At 35.9% G+C, this 22,912-nt stretch overlaps 1 long non-coding RNA gene across 1 annotated transcript in view; it reads right to left on the bottom strand.

Annotated features, from left to right (window-relative positions):
• Positions 1 to 3,656: 3,656 nt before the first annotated feature.
• The window catches only part of LOC134731403 (uncharacterized), a 503,756-nt gene continuing 484,500 nt past the window's right edge, over positions 3,657 to 22,912 (bottom strand). The window contains exon 4 of the long non-coding RNA XR_010113622.1: positions 3,657 to 3,805. This is a non-coding gene — a long non-coding RNA (uncharacterized lncRNA). The remainder of the gene's footprint in view (positions 3,806 to 22,912) is intronic.

A 22,912-nucleotide genomic window follows, 5' to 3' on the forward strand; every position in this document is an offset into this window, starting at 1 on the left:
TTTTAGGAATATAAAATATCTTAATCTAGATATTGACTTTCTCAAGTATATAGGATAAGAAACAAAGTCAAAAGTTGTTTGTAGAGCTATTTACATTAGATGATAAGATTTTATTACAACAAGAAAGTTTCAGCAATTTTCTAGACATACCCCCAAAATAGGCATTTTCCATTGCTTCAATATGAAATATAATTTTTAAATGTATATGATTTAGTCAAATGTTTAGGTTTGTGCATCAATTTTTAAAATAGCCACCCTCTCCACAACTGGATTTAAACACACTTGAGTAAAATTTTTGAAATTAGAGTTAAATTAATAGCAAAGAAATAACAAATACTTTGGTTATTTCTTCAAATAATGGAAGAGTGACTTTCTTTATAGTCACTAAGAAGAATATTCTGCACAAATGTCCCTACATATGAAGTACCTTAAATGCTGAGCTCTAATCGTCAGTTTCTCCAGTCTGTCAGTCTTAAAATATTGCAGAGCTGAGCTCCCAGATGCCAGCTGGCAGTCCAATTTAAAGTAGCAGCAGCCTAAAGAACTATACAAAGGAGCTTGTAGGTTATCTTTCTTGCTGCATGTCGTAAAGTCTTCTGCCATCTTACGAGCAATCACAAAGGACGTTATACAATGAAAGAGTTAATCAAGAACCCAGGCAAAACTCATGGGGCATTGTAGTCTTAACTTCCTTTTTAACCCCATTTATTATAAATTTTATAATATGCTATTTGTACTTTCAGACTGCAAAATGAATTCATTTGAGAATTTTCTGAATGCATTCATATCATTCAATTAGACTAACAAGTGAAAAAGTTATTCCTGTAAGAATGAATTTGATAGAAAATTTTACTTGTTGGCCTTTCATCAAAAGCGCCATTGCATTTTCACAGCAATTACTTGAAGCAATCAGTTAAATATCCGAGTTTCATACAGGCTTCTTATTTTTTGGTTGCTCAAGGGAAGTCTGGCTACAATATCCTACTGCTTTGAAATGAACAGAGGCAAGGGAATATAATGTTAATTTAACTTTAAATAAACCTACTGCTCAGCAATGCTGAGCAGTCATACATGAATACATTTTTAAAAAGCTGTGAATAGTTTATCAGAGCCATTGTTCTTTATAATGTATTTCAGAGGCTTTGCAGGTACTATAATCCCAAATAGTATCCACTTAAAGTTCTCACCAGAAAGTCTGCACTTAAACAAAAGCCTAAGGAAAGGTCAAGATGAGCATGACCATCACTAGATTAAAACACAGAATAATAAAGGCCCTAGATACGAAGGTTATAAGGAAACTGAGTATAGCTGTGACTTACTCTGTCTGCTACTATGACAGGATACCAGAGGCTGGGTAATTAATAAAGAATAAAAGCTTACTTGGGTCACACTTCAGGGGGATGGAAGATCCAAGACCATGGCACTGACATCTGGCAAGGGTTTTCCTATAGTGGAAGGCAAAGTAGTACATGCTTGAGATAGAGAGGGAAAGGGGAACAAACTCCCACAATAGCAGCATTCATCTATTTATGAGGATGAAACCCTCCCGAATTAATCACCTCTTAAAGGACTCACTGCCTGATACCATTATAAGGGCAATTATATTTTAAAATGAGTTTTGGTGAGGGCATTCGAACCATACCAACATGCTAAATCAATATGGAATTAACTAGAAAGCCAGAAAAGTTCAAATACTGAGGGCTAAGTATCACGTTTATTACTGTTTCTTTTTAAATTTCTTTCCTCTGGTTTTCTGGTTGCCTTTGAGATATTTAAATATCCATCAAATGGATATTTTAAATGTCCAACAAAGAAAAAGGAGAGAAATCTCAATATTGCTGCAGCCTTGTTAATCTGATAACAGGTCTACAGTTATAAACTGGAGCCAGTAGTAAAAATAGTATTTTTGAGACATTTGTAGATTTAAGTTGAAGTTAATCTGGAAGCATCATTCATTTGTCCATTCGTTTGCTCATGCTGAGAAACAGTGTAGAACAATGCTCAGGGATGACAGACTCATTTGTTTGAATCCTAGCTCTAAAACTTCTGTATCACGTAACAGGTAAGATGTTTAACTTTCCTCTCTATATTTCAGGTCATCATCACAAAAATGAGTACAATAATAGAACTTCTCATACTTTCATAAAAGGATTAAATGAGAATTCCATTTGGGTAGTACTCAATTAGGACATGAGAAAAGCCCTCAAAAACCATTACTTTTAACAGATAACACTTGGTTTGTGTTTACTATATAAAAGTATTATGCTAGAAGCTTAGAATGCAGTAACGTATGATGCAGACCTAAATTTAATAAATGCAGCTTCATCAAGGAAACAGAAACAAACAATTATAATAGAGTATTCATGATAAAAATACGTGCAAGGTTTTATAAAGGCCCTTCACAAAAGCAGGAGATGTAAAGAAAGAATGCCAGAAGAAGATACCATGAGGGCTTATTTTAAAAGCATAAGTATCTAATTTCTGAAAGGATCCAATCTGGATCGTCTATTGCTACTAGAAGACTTGGTATCATTTTCCAACCTCTTTCCTATCTTCTAATTTTTTACTTGTTTGTATTTGCAATATCTGAAAAAAAATATAATGTGCACCAGAAAAATACAAACAAGAGAATAAAGAAAATCAAAAATTGGTCATGGATAACAGCTTGCATTCCCCTTTAATTGTACCTCCATGAAGACTTAGTGACAGGTGATAGGGTTGGGATATTTGTCCCCTTCAAATTTCATGTTTAAATGTGATTCCCAGTATTGGAGGTGGGGCCTAGTAAGAGATTTTTGGATCATGGGGGTATATAGCTACCCAAGGCTGCCCACTTCTTGCATCAGTGTGACCTGAATGTGAGACATGGAGTCAAAGGAGATTATTTCAGAGCTTTAAGGTTTCATTACAGCCTCGTTGGATTTCAGACTTGCATGGAGCCTGTAGCCCCTTTGTTTTGGCCAATTTTTCCCATTTGGAATGGGTGTACTTATCCAATCCCTGTACCTCCATTGTATCTAGGAAGTAATTAACTCGCTTTTGATTTTACAGGTTCATGGGTGGAAGGGACTGGGCTTGTCTCAGATGAGACTATAGACTTGGACTTTTGGGTTAATGTAGAAACAGATAAGGCTTTGGGGAACCACTGGGAAGGCATGATTGTGTTTTGAAAGGTGTGAAAGATGAGATTTGGGAGGGGCCAGGTGCAGAATGATATGATCTGACTCTGTGTCCCCACCAAACCTCATCTTGAATTGTAATCTGAATTGTAATCCCCATATCTTGGGGGAGGGACCTTATGGGGGTGGTTAGATTATGAGGGCGGTTCCCCTATGCTGTTCTCATGATAGTGAGTGAGTTCTTACAAAATCTGATAGTTTTATTAGGGGCTTTTTCCCCCTTTGCTCTGCACTTCTCTCTCCTGCCACCAAGAAGAAGGATGTGCTTGCTTCCCCTTCTGCCATGATTGTAAGTTTCCTGAGGCCTCCCCAGCCATGCAGAACTGCGAGTTAATTAAATCTCCTTCCTTTATAAGTTACCCAGTCTCAGGCAGTTCTTTAGAGCAACGTGAGAATGGACTGACACAATACTTCATGAATGGTTTGATGCTATGCCCATGGTAATGGGTGAGGTATCACTCTGGTAGTTCACACAAAAGCTGGTTGTTAAAAAGAGCCTAGAAATCCTACCCCTCTTGCTCCTCTCGCCACGTGACATGCTGGCTCCCCTTCACCTTCTGCCATGACTGGAAGCTTCTTGAGGTCCTTACCGGAGGCAGATGCCAGCACTATGCTTCAGGTACAGCCTACAGAACCATGAGCCAAAATAAATCTCTATTATAAAGTTACCCAGTTTCAGGTTTTCCTTTATAGCAATGCAAACAGACTAACACAATAAGACTTTCCTAGGCTTAAAACAGCTAAATGTAGCAAGATATAGAATTCTATAAAAAAGTGGCCCAACATAACTTTCTAATAAAAGCTAGCGTAAAAAATCCTTTGGAAAAGACATAAAAGTTCTGTTGTTATGCCAAAAGCTCTGAAAGACAAGGGAAGGCTTTGAAGTAGACCCAGGAAAAATAATTATTTTAAGTAAAGGAGAAAATCATGAAGTCATAGATTCCTTGATACCAAGGGTCCCAAGAAATCCCAACTTTTTAATACACTTAATTGAAGTTTTTGAAGCCCCTAAGTCAATAAAATTGTCAACCATAGTAACTAAGAAAGTAATCAAAATTTTTATGTCTCATATTAAGATTAGGCATGGACAAATTAACCATATCAGGAGAGGATACACGAGAACAAGTGAAAATTATAGGACACTTTTCCACTGTGTTAGAATAAGTACTCTCTCTTTTGGAAAATCCTTACGGTTAGAGCTTAGGGTTGAAATTACAGGAAGGGGTTGATCAAACCTTTGTGGTAAAAGGAGAGGAGGACATGGGAAGTACATGCCCACTAAATCTTACTTTATTGTGGCCTTTTGGTCTAGGTTCAGCACAAAACTCAGAAACTTTTACCTGCTGTGTTATGTTCACATGATCTCTTTTTGTTAGAGAAGAATTGCCACAGCTTAGTCAATATCTGAAAATGGTAACACTACAGTTTCTAAGACTAAATCTACTGTCTATATAGAACATCCATAAAGCCTAGTATGACATCCATTATCATTTTACAAATAGCTCTTCTAAAATATATTTAAATAACGTTCTGCTTCAAGACAGTGACTGAAGAACTTTTGAGATTCTGTGAATTATTTCTTACTAGCCACGCACATAGAGTGTTGAGGGAAGGCAACAATAAATATCAAGGAGAATTTCAAAAGACTTCAAAATCCATGTGGGAAAGGAATGAGAGAAGCAAGTAAATATGTAACACAAAGGACCAAAAAAAAAAAAAAGAAAAAAAATCCTCAGCTTTGAGAAACAATATTTGGGCACAGATTTTATTTTTATTGAGAATAAAAGAAGAATCAGCAATATCCAGCACTCTAGTCCAGTTTTTCAGCTAAAGGACAAAAATAAAATTTTACTGTAGTACATATGCTCTTTAGAGACAGTTTGAATTAACATCACTTATTCTCTCAGAAACTTTTAAAAGAAACATTTTAGAGTGAGAACCAAAATAACATATTTCCTGAATTGCGATTCAAGGAAGATGGAGACCTCCGCACAAACAGGTTGACAATTAAAATGAAATGGCCATATTTATTTCCAGTGCTTACGGGCATTACTTTTGAAGGAAAAAAATAAGATTGGGAGGTGGCTAATTGTAAGAACAAGAAATTTCTGCAGTTGTTGGAAAGAGAACAGGTGGTAAGATCTGGAAAAGTCCTGGATGTAGAGCAGAGTAGAAAGGCAAGATGTAACATTTTTTCTTCTAATTTCAAATGTCAAGGACCACAGTTTAAAGTAATGTATTGACTGGGGAGGTCAGGAGCTTGAGATATTTCTCTAGGTGAATTCACCACTGCCCAGGCCCTCAGGCTCACAAAACAGATTTTCTCAGCGATAAGAGAATTGTCCACAAATTAATCAAGTTTACAAAAATGCCTGGGCAAAAACAAAATCAGGCAATTTACCAGGAAAGGTAAAAATGACAAACATATAAAAATACATTTAGCTTCACAAGTCCTCAGCAAATTAATATTAAAGACTAATAGATATAAATGTTAACTTGGCTATCTTAAAATATAATAAATAGTAAGATAATTACCATTTATTAAAAATTATTATGAATTATATCAGGAAATGAGCATTCCTACCTCCTCCTTTTGAGAACAAATATTGATGCAAATATTATATAGAGTAATCTAACAAAATGCCTCAAAATCCTACATGAATAGTTTTTCGCCCATATCTAGGAAATTTCTTGCTAAAATTAGTTAGAATGTATATAAATCTGTACAGATTAGAATGAGTTTCAAATGGAGAAAAAGAAGTGGAAACCTGAAACGTGAAAACGATGGTTAAGGAATAATCTTAGGGAAGTAGAACTGGAAGAATTATAATGATTTAACAGGAAGCTCGATTTATTTTAACTATTCTGCAAAGAGATTTTGTGAACAGAGGCAGATGGTCTGCTATGGAAACATAGAGAAAGGAGATCTGTTATCCAAGGACCTTAGCTAAAGAAGGCAAAGTTGAACATTATGGTTATGTCTAAAATACTTATTGAGAGAAGATGGTTTCAGAAAAATCTTTAATATCATCTAACAATTTTTATTTTGTAATTTTTAATATCGTCCAACAATCTTTGTTCTGAGTTTGTGTTCACCAGATAAATTCTATTTTTGTTCACCAGTTAACTTGTCTATTTTTTAAATAGGAAGAAATTATATCATCTGTTCTTTCAATAATTATGGCCTGGTTGTTAGATGTATCCCTGGAATTTATTTAAATGAAATTCCTCTTTTAAGACATATTTGCGTTGATTTTGAAATTTAAATAAAGTTTTAATTGTAGAATAGTCTTAGATTAACAGAAAAGTTGCCAAGATAGTACAAAGTTCCCATATATTCCTTACCCAATTTCTTCTACTGTTAACATCTTACACTACAAGAATACATTTGTCACAACTAAGGAATCAACTTTGGGCATTGCTATTAGCTAAACTACATACTTTATTCATGCTTTGACTTATTAAAATAAACTAAGATTCCACGTGTAGAAATATGATGGAAACAAACATAACTTTAGAAAATTAATATTTTTAATCATGAAAAGGTCGTAAAAGGGGGAGAGGTAAAGAGGCCAAGAACAAAGCAGAAATACAAGTGAAGAAAAAACTACAAATGCTCTGAGATTCTATTATTCAAATAAGCGACAGGCAAAATTTTAAAAGTTGTATAGTATAGATTTTGGGGGAAATAGCTATTCTCTGTTCATTGCTTATGGGAGTACAATTGCTAGCTCTTCAATGTAGAATAATTCAGCAATAGGTATCAAAATTACAAAGGCATACAATTTTCACCTATCCCTCATCCAAGAATACCCCCTACAGCTATGCTTGGATATGTGAAAAATGATGTATGTACAAGAGTATTTATTATCTTGGGATTATATTAATAAACGAATGCAAACAACCCATATGCCCATGAATAAATTATGGCATATCCTAAAAAAAATCAGTTATAAAAAGAATGAAAAAGTTCTCTGCGATAAGTGGAACTATTGACCAGCAAATATTTATTCCCTATACTCTTCCTTCTTGGGCAGAATGTACTTTTCCACTCACTGATGTCAGGCTTAATCATAACAGTTGCTTTGACCATTGAGATATAAGGAAATATACATAGAAGGACAAAAAAGCTCTCCTACAATTACAGGAACTTTGTTATGAGAGAAATGGCATTTCAGATTTTATCAGTTTTCTAGGGCTGCAGTAACCAAGTACCACTAACCAGGTGGCTTAAACAAAGACATTTACTGTCTCATAGTTCTGGAAGCTAGAATTTTGTGAAGAGAGTTGGTTACTTCTGAAGGCTGTGAGACAGAATCTCTTCCATGCCTTTTACCTAGGTTCTGGTGGTAACATATAGCATTTATTGGCTTCTAGAGGCATCATTTTTACTTCTGCTTGGTGTTTTCCCAGTATGTGTATCTGTATCCAACTTTCCTTTAGTATAATGACACAGTCATATTCCATTAAGGTTACCCCCTATGCCAGCATGACCTCCTCTTAACTAACTTCATCTGTAATGATTCTATTTCTAAATAAGGTTACATTCGGAGGTGCTGGGGGTTAGGTCTTTAACATATGAATTGAAGGGGAGACACAATTGAACCTCTAACCCCGATCTATGGAAAAAAGTGATTATTTTTAATAAATAATACTAGGACAGTGGTAAACCATAGAGGAAAAGGGACAAAATTGATTATATCATATAGCAAAAGTCATTCTGGATAGACTGAATATTTAAATATGAAAGACAAACAAAGTTTCATAAGATAATATCAAGAAATTTACGAACTCACAAGAGAAAAATATTTTTAAAATAAGGCACAAACTACATTAATACATATATGCTCACTAAATTTTACTGCATCAAAATTCAGAAGTAATGTTCACCAAAAGACATAGTAAGGAAATAAAATATCCCTAAATCTAAGTAGAAGATAAAAAGAAGCTTTCTAAAAGTCAATAAGAAAAAGATAAATGGCCAAATATAAAAATTGGCAGAAGACATGAATGGGTAATTAATAGGAGATAAAACAAAAATGATCAATAACTATATTAAAAGTTCCCAACATACTTTGCAACCAGTAAATGAAAATTACAACCAATGAAGACGACATTTTATACCAGCAAATTTGCAAAACCTAACAAATGTGACAAATCCATGTGTTACTAAAGATGTAAAGATTGGAATCAACAAAAACATCTATACACTATGTGAATATGCATATATTCTATATCCAGCAACACCCTCTCTTTAGTATATACCTGAGAAAATGTCTTTACTGAGGAACCAGAGTACATTCAAGAATTTTCATAGATTTCCCATAATAACAAACAACAAAAATATAGGAATAATTCAAATAATCATCGAAGAAGAATGCTTACACAGTCATGTGTGGCTTAACGACAGGAATATGGTCTGAGAAATGCATTGTTAGGCAATTTTGTCACTGTGTGAACATCGTAAAAGTATATATATGCAAACCTAGATACTATAGCCTAGTACACACCTATGCCCTATGGCACAGCCTTTTGCTCCTAGGCCACAAACCTATTCAGCATGTTACTTCACTGAATACTGTAGGCAATTGTAACAGAATGGTATAGGTATTTACATGTCTAAACATAGAAAAGATAACAGTAAAAATATGTTATATACATTTCTTTAAAAGACAAATAATGGGTTTAATTTGTGTGTTATTTCTCTAGTCAACATTTCTCATAAATCTTTACTCATAATTTTCTGTCAAAAAAACTCAAAATCTTTTTATTCCTTAAAAATGTATATAAATCTATTACAAAATAACTCAATATTGTGACATTAAAAAAGTTGCCCAAATCCCCATAATGAAAGGGATAATCCCTCTCGGTAAATCAAGCAGTAATTTAAATAAAATAAACAAAATAATTTTAATAAAGACTTTTTTTTTTTTTGAGACGGAGTCTTGCACTGTCACCAGGCTGGAGTGCAGTGGCATGATCTCGGCTCACTGCAACCTCCGCCTCCCGTGTTCAAACGATTCTTCTGCTTCAGTCTCCCCAGTAGCTAGGACTACAGACACATGCTATCACGCCCAGATAATTTTTGTATTTTTAGTAGAGATGGGGTTTCATTATGTTGGCCAGGATGGTCTCGATCTCTTGACCTGGTGATCTGCCCACCTCGGCCACTCAAAGTGATAGGATTATAGGAGTGAGCCACTGCACCCGGCCTTTTTTTTTTTTTTTTTTTTTTTTTTGAGATAGAGTCTAACTCTGTTGTCCAGGCTGGTGTGCAGATGTCAACTACATCTACAAAATATCTTCACAGCAATACCTAGATTAGTGTTTGTTTAATCATTGACTACTTTAGCTTAACTAAATTGACACATGAAACTAACCATCACAGCAGGGCATACAACCCATGTCCACATCCTATTGGCCAGAATTCAGTTACAAGTTGAAAGAAAAGAAAAGAAAGAAGGATAGAGGAAGGGAGGAAAAAAGGAAGGGAAGAATAGAAGAAAGAAAAGAAGGGAGGGAAGAAACAGAAATAATGCAAATGCTTATTTCCATTATTCTTGCTTTTCTGCATCTATGGTTGTTATGACAATTAAAACTCGTCAATATTTAACAGTGTTCTGCAAAAAAAGAAAGTCAAAGAATAATGTTAATTGACAGACTAGCTTATTAATAAAAAACTACTAACACTATCCTGATGTAATCACAATCAGCAGAAGAAATAAATATCTAGAGATACTCCATCCCAGAGTTACAAAGCAAATAATTGAACAGATTAAACCACATTCTGATCTTGAATACAGATTTTTCACATAAGACGGGGAAGTGTTGAATAACAATGTGTGCTTCCATGATCTTGCTAAGTTACACTAGCACTGAATGGTTCAAACATTCAAAGAGAAGTCAGCACCAAACTCTTCTTCTTCCTTTCTTCTCAGAGTCATACACATCGTTTTCACAAACTCCTTAGGTGAACTACACAAAGATAAATCACTTGTCAAGCAACTGACATATTAAAACATGAAAACTAAGATAAGTTTTTTTATATAAAACCCAAATCAGGCTTTTCCTATTTAGGAAGAGAATTGTTTGAATTCTTACAGCAGCTTAGTGAATTGCAGAGGTTCTGATACATATTATAATCACTTAGAGAGCTTTAAACAATATAAATTATATCTGATCACTATATATTATATGTATCAAAATATCACTATGTACCCCATAAATATACACAATCATTATTTCTCAATTAAAAAAATTTTAAAAATATATATTGATTCTAAATTAATCACCCTACGGTTGGGGTGGTGCTTGGCATTGATATTTTTAAAGAGCTTCCAGTTATTCTAATGGGTATCCATAGCAGAAAAGTTCCAAGTACTGGAAAAAGTAATGAACCTGCAGTGACACAATGCATACTGAACATACATGTTTGCCTCCATTTATGTGTCTGCTCCTCTGAGTCCCAGCAACTGAATATATGAGCCTGCCTTGCTCCTGCATGGGCTTCACCCTCTTACATGGATAACTCCTAATCTTTTATCCTTAATTTGTCCTTGATAAAAGCCTTTATTTGATTTGTTTCACTATTCAGAGTTCTCATGAATCGTTCTCTGGGTCGTTGTCCAGTTTGGATCATGTATTCATATCATGAGACCAAAGGCACCAAATATTTGAAGCTATGACAGGATTTTGTCAAGGGCAATTTAGAACTTCAGTGACCACACTGGATAATTTGAAATATGAATATGATAATCCACTATGTGGTGCCTTGGAATCAAAGGGCTCAAAGACTTCAAATATCCAATTGTCAGAATTTTTAAGATCCATATGAAGAAGCTTCTAAAAGACCGAAAAAGTTTAAATTTCTCCTTTTAAGGAGCCTTTAAAAAAGGCGAATAAAACTTAGAGCATCTGCAATCCAAGCTTTACCTCTCATTTCTTTCTCTTGACCCACCTCAGGGTTTTCCTCCCTGCTATAGGTCCGCCTGCATATTTGTTTCCTCCTCCCACTTGGTCTGTTCCTCTTTCTGCACCTTCCCTGGACCTTTTCCTCTCTCCCCTATTCTTTTTAAACATAACCATCTCACTGGTCCATAATGCCTCACAATGTCTTCTAACGTAAGTGGGAAAGAATTATCATCCCAGCTCCACTGGAAATGTAGTTTCAAATATTGGTCAAGGTCAGAACTATAAGATCTACTCTTCTCTCACACTGAAAAATAAGAATTCAGTAAAGAACTGGGAATTGTCCTTGGGTCGTATAGTCTAGGACTCTCTCACCCTCCCCAATTAACGTATCTTCCTTTGAGACCCAGAGATACCAAAATCTCTTTTGAAAAAAAAAAGCAGAGTAACTTGATTACAAAATTTTATCAAATATGTATCAAAGTTTGAACAGAAATGAATAACAAAATGGATATAAAATAGTATAATATCTCTTAGCAACTACCCCTGATATCTTTTCAATCCAAACTAATTGGCAAAATCTTTAGTCTTATAAAAAGGAAAAAATAAAATTAATCCCCGAACTTAGAGACCATGGCACTACCACATTTAGAGACTACACTAACCTCAATCAGAGAACATTATATCTGTCCTAGGCATCTTTTTGTTAACACTCTTAAAACTGAGGTGGCAGATATAGTTAGGAAGCAGAAGATAAAAAGTCTCCTATCTGCCTCCTATAAACAGATGATACGATGATCAGTATGAATTACAAGAGCTGGCAAACAACTCTGAAGATACCTTGAGTTGAGAAACAGAAAAATTAAAGACCAAATAATACTTAATCGGATTAAGCAAAAAGGACACTTCCATGCCGAATCTAGACAAAGACATCTGTTCAAATTATAACAAAATGGGACACTGAAAGAACATTAGACCTGCCTTCATTCCAAAGATAGAATATCAAAAGAGAAAGGACAAATTTGTGTAACAAAATAACATCCTCCAAGGACATAATATGTTCATTTTGCCCAAAATTGCCCTTACCACCAAAAAAAAAAATAAATATCCATGTGACTGGCAAAAACACTATCTTCCATTTGCTGTTAACCCTATGACCTTTCTATTATGCCTTCCTTAGAGTCACAAAAAGTTTTCCAGGGTAAGAATCTCAAATACCCTTCAAACTTTGCCTTTTTCTCAACTACTTCCTATCACTCTGGGACACTGCACTAGTCACTAAGCTTCTCTACCTAGAAATTTCACTCTGGTGAATCTGCTGGTACAAAACGTATTTTTTGTTGTTGTTGTTGTTGTTTTGGTTTTTTTTTGTTTGTTTGAGACGGAGTCTTGCTCTGTCCCCCAGGCTGGAGTGCAGTGGTGCGATCTCGGCTCACTGCAAGCTCCGCCTCCCGGGTTCACGCCATTCTCCTGCCTCAGCCTCCCGACTAGCTGGGACTACAGGCGCCCGCCAATACGTCCGGCTAATTTTTTGTATTTTTAGTAGAGACGGGGTTTCACCGTGTTAGCCAGGATGGTCTCGATCTCCTGACCTCGTGATCCACCCGCCTCAGCCTCCCAAAGTGCTGGGATTACAGGCTTGAGCCACCGCGCCCGGCCCAAAACCTATTTTTAAAATGAGGTGCCTCAATTAAGGTTGAATCAGACAGCCACTTTCTAAATAAAATCCCCAGTCTGTGGTTTGATGATAGCACAGATGTTATTACCTGATACCTACTCTATTGATACCTTAAGCTCTGAATCTGTTCCCAAGAGCTTCTGGGCTAAAAACAGTTCAGATGTAGGGCACATAAATGATGCTGAACTTATTACAGCCTCAATTGATCTGGCTGAGTCCTTGGTAAAATTAGCCCAATACTCACTAAGGGAGAAATACCATCTATTCTATCTGGTACCTTCTGAGACAACTCATTAGTCTCTGTATTAGCCCTAGTATTAACTCTGTTCTGTTCATTGAAAAGACAAATAGGTGCAGCTACTGTTTTGTGCAAGTTTTAAAGGCCATTAAAAGACTGTGCTTCTTGCTTCCTGTGTTCCCTAACCCCAATATCATTTTCTCCTTGATCACTGACATAGCTATTTACTCTCTAGTGTTAGATCAATTCTCAGCACTTTTTAGTGTACACTTATACCCAGACTTAATGTATCTATTTGCAATTCACTTGGGAAAATCAACGATATACTTGAATAGTTATACCCCAGGATTTACAGAAGTACTCTCTTATTCCTTGCAAATAATTATAAACTTAGAGACATTCACGTCTCAGTAATCCACTCTTACAGAGTATGTTGATGATCTTCTATTTTACTCTCTGAGAACCTTACAGAACTAATTCTCTTCACTTGAAAAGAGCATTACCAGAAAGGAAACACGAAGTATCTTAATATAAACTCCAATTTGTCAGACCTTTGATCTGCTCTTTTACAGATTAATATGGCTTAATATCACAAAGATTTAATGTATATACTCAAGATTACCACCAATAAGTCAAAACGAGTTCTCACAAATATAAACCACAGGAACCCCTGAATGACCTACAGCCTGGAAACCTGGTTTCAGGGACATGACATCACTGTAAGACTGCTCTTCTACAATTCAGTCCACAGCACTCCCCGATTACCAACATCCTACAACAGAGTAATACATTTGCTAACAATCAATGAACCTACATTGACACATCATTATCAAATATGTTTTCAAACAATATAATTAAAAATGTTGACTTTTATCTAAAAATAAAAGTTTAATGGACAGGACCTTATCAGGCACTATTAACCACAAACACTGCAGGAAAATTCCAATAGACCCTCGAATTCATATTTCCTAAAGATGAAAAAATGCGTATTCTTCAATTGTTGATATGTATATATTATATATATAAAACTTTGTATATATTCAAAATTTGTCCATATAGTAAGGCCACAAAACAAACCTTAATAAATTTCAAAGGACTGAAGTCCAACACAGTGTGTCCTCTAGCTTCAATGCAACTCAAACCAAAGCAAACAGAAAACTAGAAAAACTAAATATTTTTAACACTAAGAAACCATTAAATGGCTAATGGCTCAAAGAAATCATAACTGAAAATAAAACATATTTTGAACAATAACAAAATTCTGCAATACTGAAAATTTTCAGATACAGTTAAAACTCTACTTAGAAGGAAATATATAGATCCAATTGCACGCATGAACTGAAAAATAAGAAAAATTAAAAATTAGTGATTTTAGTATCTATATCAAGAATTTAGAAAAAACAGTACCCTAAAGACTTCAAAAAAGAAGAAAATAAATAATAAAATAAACATATACTAAAAGAATAAATAAAGCCAAACTCAGTTTTTTGAAAGTCCTAAAATGAAAAATCTCCAGTAATCATCAGTGGAAAGAGAAGACATAGACAACCAGTATAAGGAATTCAGAAAGATGAGCTAACTACAGATGTTGCTACTGTTAAAAGAGATAAAAGTATATTATAAATAACTTAAGCGATATATTTAAAATCTTAGATAAAAGTCATTTCTGCAAAGATATAAGTTACTAAACTGTTTAAAGAAGAAAGAAAAGAACTGCAGTCTTCCTATTACTCCACAGGCCACCTTCCCCCAAACTTTCCTGTGAAACATTTAAGAAACAGTAATTTCTATCTTACAAAAGCTCCTCCAGAGATTTTAAAATGACAGAACGCTGCTCTTTTTACTGTGTGAAGCTAGCATAATCTTTATAATGAATCTATAAAGGACAAAACTGACAAACGTTCAGTTCTAATTCAAATATATTATATATATTATATATATATATATATATATATACACAAAAGTTCTAAACAAAATTTTTCAAAATGAACATAAACAATTTTACCATGGATAGTATAGCAGAACCAACTTAATTTATCACTGAAATGCAAGGTTGATTTAACATTAGAAAATAAAGTAATGCTATCTCCACATCAGACGATTAAAGGAGAAAGATTATGCCATCATGTTAATAGATGCAGGAAAAAAATAATAGATAAAATTCAACATTTTTAATTATATTGTTTGAAACGTATTTGATAATGATGTGTCAATGTAGGTTCACTGATTGTTAGCAAATATATCACTCTGTTGCAGGATGTTGATAATCGGGGAGTGCTGTGGACTGCATTGTGTCCCCCCAAAATCATATACTGAAGCCCTAATCCTCAATGTGATGGCATTAGAGATAGGGCCTTCGGGAGGTGATTGGGTTTAGATGACGGCATGGGGGCGAGGTCCTCGTGATGGAATTAGTGCCTTTATAAGACGAGACCAGAGCGCTCATGCTCTTGCTCTGTCTCATGTGTGTGTGCGTGTGTGTGTGTGTGTGTGTGCATCTCCACCATATGAGGACACAGTGGGAAGGTGCCCATCTGCAAGCCAGGAAGAGGGCCCTTACCAGGAACTGAATCTGCTCGCACCTTGATCTTGGACTTCTCAGTCTCCAGAACTTTGAGAGATAAATGTTTTTTGTTCAAGCCACCCAGTCTATGGGTAAATCTGAAGTATCATCTAACTAGCAATTTTTTTAAGAGTTGAGCTTCATGACACCTGTCACCTGCTATTTGGACAGTATTTACTATCTTCATTTGGTTCAAGAAAGTCAGATTCCCATCCTTGGAAATAAATTCATAAAATATATGAAAGGAAGAGGCAGGTGACGGGGACTAAAGCACAACGTCCTCAGAGGTAGTGATTCCCCAGAGTTTTAGCCTCAGGCTCTGGAGCCAGGTGAATGAGTCTGCATCCCAGCTCTGCAGAAAGAGACAGAAGGAAAAGGAGGGAAGAAACCTTTGATAGCTCTAGTATCCTATTATCACATATAGAACAATTATTCTATTATATATGTAAAATGATGAGATAAATTGATCTTAAAATTCCATAATTTTAAAAAATTTTCTGTCTCACCACTAATAGGACAAAATATTGCCTTGCTGAGATAATGGACGTACTTTTATTGTCAACTTTCTATTTCATGTACTCTGATAACAAACATTATTTTTATAATCCATGTCAAACTACCTTCTTGGAGAAGTTCTGGTTGGATATAAACACAAACATGAAGCTGTGACTTGAGTCACACTAAAAAGCTCAGGCCATGGCAGAACAACTGAATAATCAGTGTCAGGGCTAGGTCTTGGATGGCATTGGGATATATCAAGGAAGACAAGGAAAAGTTTAGCACAGAGGTAGACGAAAGTAAAAAGCTATATGATGTAATTAAAAATTGAGTAAATACCTGGATAAGTACTTTGAGATGACCATATTAAGGTAAGTCTAATGCCAGGAGTTGCATATAGTTGGATAAAAGGGCCATTAGTCAGAATTTTATGCTGAATCCAAAATCAGAGTCTCTTCAAGTAACACACACAACAGTCAGCTAGCAGAGATCCAAGTACAGAGAAAGTGTGAAGATTCAGACAGGCAGGGTAAGTGTTGTGGAAGACTGTTATCATCTCACTGAAGAAATTATGTTAGAGCAAAGGTTAATCAGACACCCCCTGTAATATATCCCTTCCATACTCAGGGCTAAAATTTCATGGGCTGTGATATTTCCCATGCTAAATTACATTCAACTTCTTTGTCCAATAGGGCCTAGTAGGGGTTTTGCAGTAAGATCAAATGGCAATATCAAGATTCCAACAACAAAATACTACCATTCTAGAAATGCCTCATATTTGAATATAAAAATCCCATCTATTGTAAAATTGTCTATGATAAATTGAATATAATTTTTTTTTTGCAAATTAAGGATGAAATTTAAAATCCCAAAGTCCAGACTCAAAATATCTCACCTTTGTGGATTAATTAACATTCAATAATTATCTCCCATCCCAACCTTCTAATTCTCCTCAATCTCAGCTGTTATAGTTAGGGTTCTTTTATCAAGTGAGGTTCTGGCTCTTTTACTGGAATCAGTGTGTAGTCCTTTAGGAATTATGTTGTTGAATTATTCAGTAAGTTTCTCTTGAGCCTTGCTGTAAAGAATTCAAAGTGTAGTAAGACAATATTTTTGCAGTTCTGTTCTGATACTCTCCAAATTTAGAAAATAAGCCAACTCCCAGGCCATAAAAGTATTATTAGAAGTAGTTAGGAATGCAGTTGGAGTCAGTTTACCTCAGTTTTTTTTTAAATCCAAGAGCTGTGAACATAAACACAAATGGAAGAGCTAAATTTTTATAAATTTAGACTGTGCTAATTTTGTTTACGTTATCTTAGAAGGGGTAGAAATCCATCAATACAAACTATTCTCTAAACAAGTGACATTGGAAACATTAATATATTTTCTCAACCTACAGAAAATTTAGAATGCTGATAGACCATACTAATTCTAATTTGAAACATCTTTCTTTTTCAACCAGCATACTTCTCCCCAGTACTGAATTAAATGAGGACTCGAGCTGAAACTACTGTGTTCACTTTGTCATGAGCAGGCATTTTCAGTCCTATATCACATTGGCTATTTCCCCTGCCTCTTGTAAATTTCTTCAGGACTATCTGACCTGCTTCCTAGGGAGCATGTTTTCTCATGCAGCCATCCCTGTAATGTGCTGTGACACACTGATGTGCTGTGGATGGCTTACTCATGTACTGAGTCTTGTGTCCTCCAGGCAAGTCATAGCCTTGGTACATTTACTCTACGAAGCAGCAAGATACATCATCATGTTCAATATGTGCAATGACATGAAAAAGGTTAGGAAAGACTGAAACCGATCCAGAATCAAACTGAGAATACCTAATGAGGTATCTCCTGAGTCTGCAGACAGGCAATATGAATACAAGATTATTCCCTTTCTTAATCTTCAATACCATATACAATGAAATGCAGTTTCGGACAGTCAATCTCACTGTACCTGGCCAGGTCTGTCAACTTATATCTAGAAGAACTACACCAAATCTCAGTGGCCCTCACAGGACTCAGCTGAACAGCAGTAAATACTCTTCTGCATTTCACATGCAGAATATATTTTCCCTATAACCAGTCTTTGCCCCTGTTGCTTCAGATTTATACGATTGTTTGTAGAGTGACCATATAATTGATCAAACACTTTTGGTCATAAAATTTAACACTTAAAAACATTATCTCTGAGGGCTCTGTTCTGTTCCATTGATCTATGTCTCTGTTTTGGTACCAGTACCATGCTGTTTTGGTTACTGTAGCCTTGTAGTATAGTTTGAAGTCAGGTAGCGTGATGCCTCCAGCTTTGTTCTTTTGGCTTAAGATTGACTTGGCAATGAAGGCTCTTTTTTGGTTCCATATGAACTTTAAAGTAGTTTTTTCCAATTCTGTGAAGAAAGTCATTGGTAGCTTGATGGGGATGGCACTGAATCTATAAATTACCTTGGGCAGTATGGCCATTTTCACGATATTGATTCTTCCAACCCATGAGCATGGAATGTTCTTCCATTTGTTTGTATCCCCTTTTATTTCATTGAGCAGTGGTTTGTAGTTCTCCTTGAAGAGGTCCTTCATGCCCCTTGTAAGTTGGATTCCTAGGTATTTTATTCTCTTTGAAGCAATTGTGAATGGGAGTTCACTCATGATTTGGCTCTCTGTTTGTCTGTTATTGGTGTATAAGAATGCTTGTGATTTTTGTACATTGATTTTGTATCCTGAGAATTTGCTGAAGTTGCTTATCAGCTTGAGGAGATTTTGGGCTGAGACAATGGGGTTTTCTAGATACACAATCATTTCATCTGCAAACAGGGACAATTTGACTTCCTCTTTTCCTAATTGAATACCCTTTATTTCCTTCTCCTGCCTGATTGCCCTGGCCAGAACTTCCAGCACTATGTTGAATAGGAGTGGTGAGAGAGGGCATCCCTGTCTTGTGCCAGTTTTCAAAGGGAATGCTTCCAGTTTTTGCCCATTCAGTATGATATTGGCTGTGGGTTTGTCATAAATAGCTCTTATTATTTTGAGATACGTCCCATCAATACTTAATTTATTGAGAGTTTTTAGCATGAAGGGTTGTTGACTTTTGTCAAAGGACTTTTCTGCATCTGTTGAGATACTCATGTGGTTTTTGTCTTTGATTCTGTTTATATGCTGGATTACATTTATTGATTTGCGTATGTTGAACCAGCCTTGCATCCCAGGGATGAAGCCCACTTGATCATGGTGGATAAGCTTTTTGATGTGCTGCTGGATTCGGTTTGCCAGTATTTTATTGAGGATTTTTGCATCAATGTTCATCAAGGATATTGGTCTGAAATTCTCTTTTTTGATTCTGCTTGCCAGGCTTTGGTATCAGGATGATGCTGGCTTCATAAAATGTGTTAGGGAGGATTCCCTCTTTTTCTATCGATTGGAATAGTTTCAGAAGGAATGGTACCAGTTCCTCCTTGTACCTCTGGTAGAATTCAGCTGTGAATCCATCAGGTCCTCGACTCTTTTCGGTTGGTAAGCTATTGATTATTGCCACAATTTCAGAGCCTGTTATTGGTCTATTCAGAGATTCAACTTCTTCTTGGTTTAGTCTTGGGAGGGTGTATTTGTTGAGGAATTTATCCATTTCTTCTAGATTTTCTAGTTTATTTGCGTAGAGGTGTTTGTAGTATTCTCTGATGGTAGATTGTATTTCTGTGGGATCGATGGTGATATCCCCTTTATCATTTTTTATTGCATCTATTTGATTCTTCTCTCTTTTCTTCTTTATTAGTCTTGCTAGTGGTCTATCGATTTTGTTGATCTTTTCAAAAAACCAGCTTCTGGATTCATTAATTTTTTGAAGGGTTTTTTGTGTCTCTATTTCCTTCAGTTCTGCTCTGATTTTAGTTATTTCTAGTCTTCTGCTAGCTTTTGAATGTGTTTGCTCTTGCTTTTCTAGTTCTTTTAATTGTGATGTTAGGGTGTCAATTTTGGATCCTTCCTGCTTTCTCTTGTGGGCATTTAGTGCCATAAATTTCCCTCTACACACTGCTTTGAATGTGTCCCAGAGATTCTGGTATGTTGTGTCTTTGTTCTCGTTGGTTTCAAAGAACATCTTTATTTCTGCCTTCATTTCATTATGTACCCAGTACTCATTCAGGAGCAGGTTGTTCAGTTTCCATGTAGTTGAGCGGTTTTGAGTGAGTTTCTTAATCCTGAGTTCTGGTTTGTTTGCATTGTGGTGTGAGAGACAGTTTGTTATAATTTCTGTTCTTTTACATTTGCTGAGGAGAGCTTTACTTCCAATTATGTGGCCAATTTTGGAATAGGTGTGGTGTGGTGCTGAAAAAAATGTTTATTCTGTTGATTTGGGGTGGAGAGTTCTGTAGATGTCTCTTAGGTCCACTTTATGTAGAGCTGAGTTCAATTCCTGGATATCCTTGTTAACTTTCTGTCTGGTTAATCTGTCTAGTGTTGACAGTGGGGTGTTAAAATCTCCCATTATTATTGTGTGTGAGTCTAAGTCTCTTTGTAGGTCACTCAGGACTTGCTTTATGAATCTGGGTGCTCCTGTATTGGATGCATATATATTTAGGATAGTTAGCTCTTCTTGTTGAATTGATCCCTTTACCATTATATAATGGCCTTCTTTGTCTCATATCTACAACTATCTGATCTTTGACAAACCTGACAAAAACAAGAAATGAGGGAAAGGATTCCCTATTTAATAAATGGTGCTGGGAAAACTGGCTGGCCATATGTAGAAAGCTGAAACTGGATCCCTTCCTTACACCTTATACAAAAATTAATTCAACATGGATTAAAGACTTAAATGTTAGACCTGAAACCATAAAAACCCTAGAAGAAAACCTAGGAAATACCATTCAAGACATAGGCACGGGCAAGGACTTCATGTCTAAAACATCAAAAGCAATGGCAACAAAAGCCAAAATTGACAAATGGGATCTAATTAAACTAAAGAGCTTCTGCACAGCAAAAGAAACTACCACCAGAATGAACAGGCAACCTACAAAATGGGAGAAAATTTTCGCAACCTACTCATCTGACAAAGGGCTAATATCCAGAATCTACAATGAACTCAAACAAATTTACAAGGAAAAAAAAAAAAAAACCATCAAAAAGTGGGCGAAAGATATGAACAGACACTTCTCAAAAGAAGACATTTATGCAGCCAAAAAACACATGAAAAAATGCTCATTATCACTGGCCATCAGAGAAATGCAAATCAAAACCACAATGACATACCATCTCACACCAGTTAGAAGGGCCATCATTAAAAAGTCAGGAAACAACAGCTGCTGGAGAGGATGTGGAGAAACAGGAACACTTTTACACTGTTGGTGAGACTGTAAACTAGTTTAACCATTGTGGAAGTCAGTGTGGCAACTCCTCAGGGATCTAGAACTAGAAATACCATTTGACCCAGCCATCCCATTACTGAGTATATACCCACAGGACTATAAATCATGCTGCTATAAAGACACATGCACACATATGTTTATTGCGGCACTATTCACAATAGCAAAGACTTGGAACCAACCCAAATGTCCAACAACAATAGACTGGATTAAGAAAATGTGGCACATATACACCATGGAATACTATGCAGCCATAAAAAATGTCCTTTGTAGGGACATGGATAAAACTGGAAACCATCATTCTCAGTAAACTATCACAAGGACAAAAAACCAAATACCACGTGTTCTCACTCATAGGTGGGAATTGAACAATGAGAACACATGGACACAGGAAGGGGAACATCACACTCCGAGGACTGTTGTGGGGTGGGGGGAGAGGGAGGGACAGCATTAGGCGATATACCTAATGCTAAATGACGAGTTAATGGGTGCAGCACACCAACATGGCATGTGGATACATATGTAACAAACCTGCACATTGTGCACATGTACCCTAAAAGTATAATAATAATAAAAAAAAAAACACTATCTAAGCTTTCCCTGGGGAAACTGGCATATATAGCCACCCTAGCCATTCAGAAGCAAGCCAAAAACTAGGCAATAGGTTAATTTGGTAAAGTGAGACCCTGAGAATGTGTCCTGACCAGGAACTAGGATTGCCTTCCTGAGGATGAGTCAGGGCGCCACCAATAAGGGGAAGTTCAATGGCCCAACGAGGGAAGATCAACACTTAGAAGCAAATAGTCACCAATGGTTCTGCATCTTTATCTTCTACTTCTCAACAATTTTTTGACATGTTCGATTCTTTTCTCTGTTGAAAATCTCTCTGTACGACTAGGTAAACGCTCTTATCAGATTTTTCTGCTACTTCACTGCTTGCACTTCCTCAGCTGTCTTTGTTAGCTCCTCCTCCCCTGTCAGACTTTTAAATGTTGGATTGCCTTAAAGGACTCCCCTCAACCTTTTTCTTAGTGCCATCTCCCCTTAGGTTACTTTTCTTCCCACCAAATGGCTTAAAACAATATCTATGCCAATGGTCCTCCTAGTCATATCTCCAGACGAGTCAATTTACCTTTGCTACAGATTAATAAACTACTTAACTTGTCATCACCACTGCATCTTAATAAAACCCAAGTAGGACACACTTTCTACCCTGTAAAGTGTACTTATCCTCAAAGTGTACTTATTCACCAAAACTCACTGAATGGTTCACTATTCATATGGTTTCTCAAACCTAACAACTTGGATTAATACTTGAGTATTCTTTTCTTTCCCCTCACACTCAACAACCAATTTGCCAATTACTTTCTGTCTCTATCTCAAATATACATCACCTATTGGGTCATTTATCACTTTTTCCATTGCTAGAACCCTAGTCCAAACCACCATCATCTCTCACCTGGAACACTACATTAACTTCCCAACAGATATCCCTGT

Source organism: Symphalangus syndactylus, chromosome 9, assembly GCF_028878055.3.
Source record: "Symphalangus syndactylus isolate Jambi chromosome 9, NHGRI_mSymSyn1-v2.1_pri, whole genome shotgun sequence".
Classification (NCBI taxonomy): Eukaryota; Metazoa; Chordata; class Mammalia; order Primates; family Hylobatidae; genus Symphalangus; species Symphalangus syndactylus.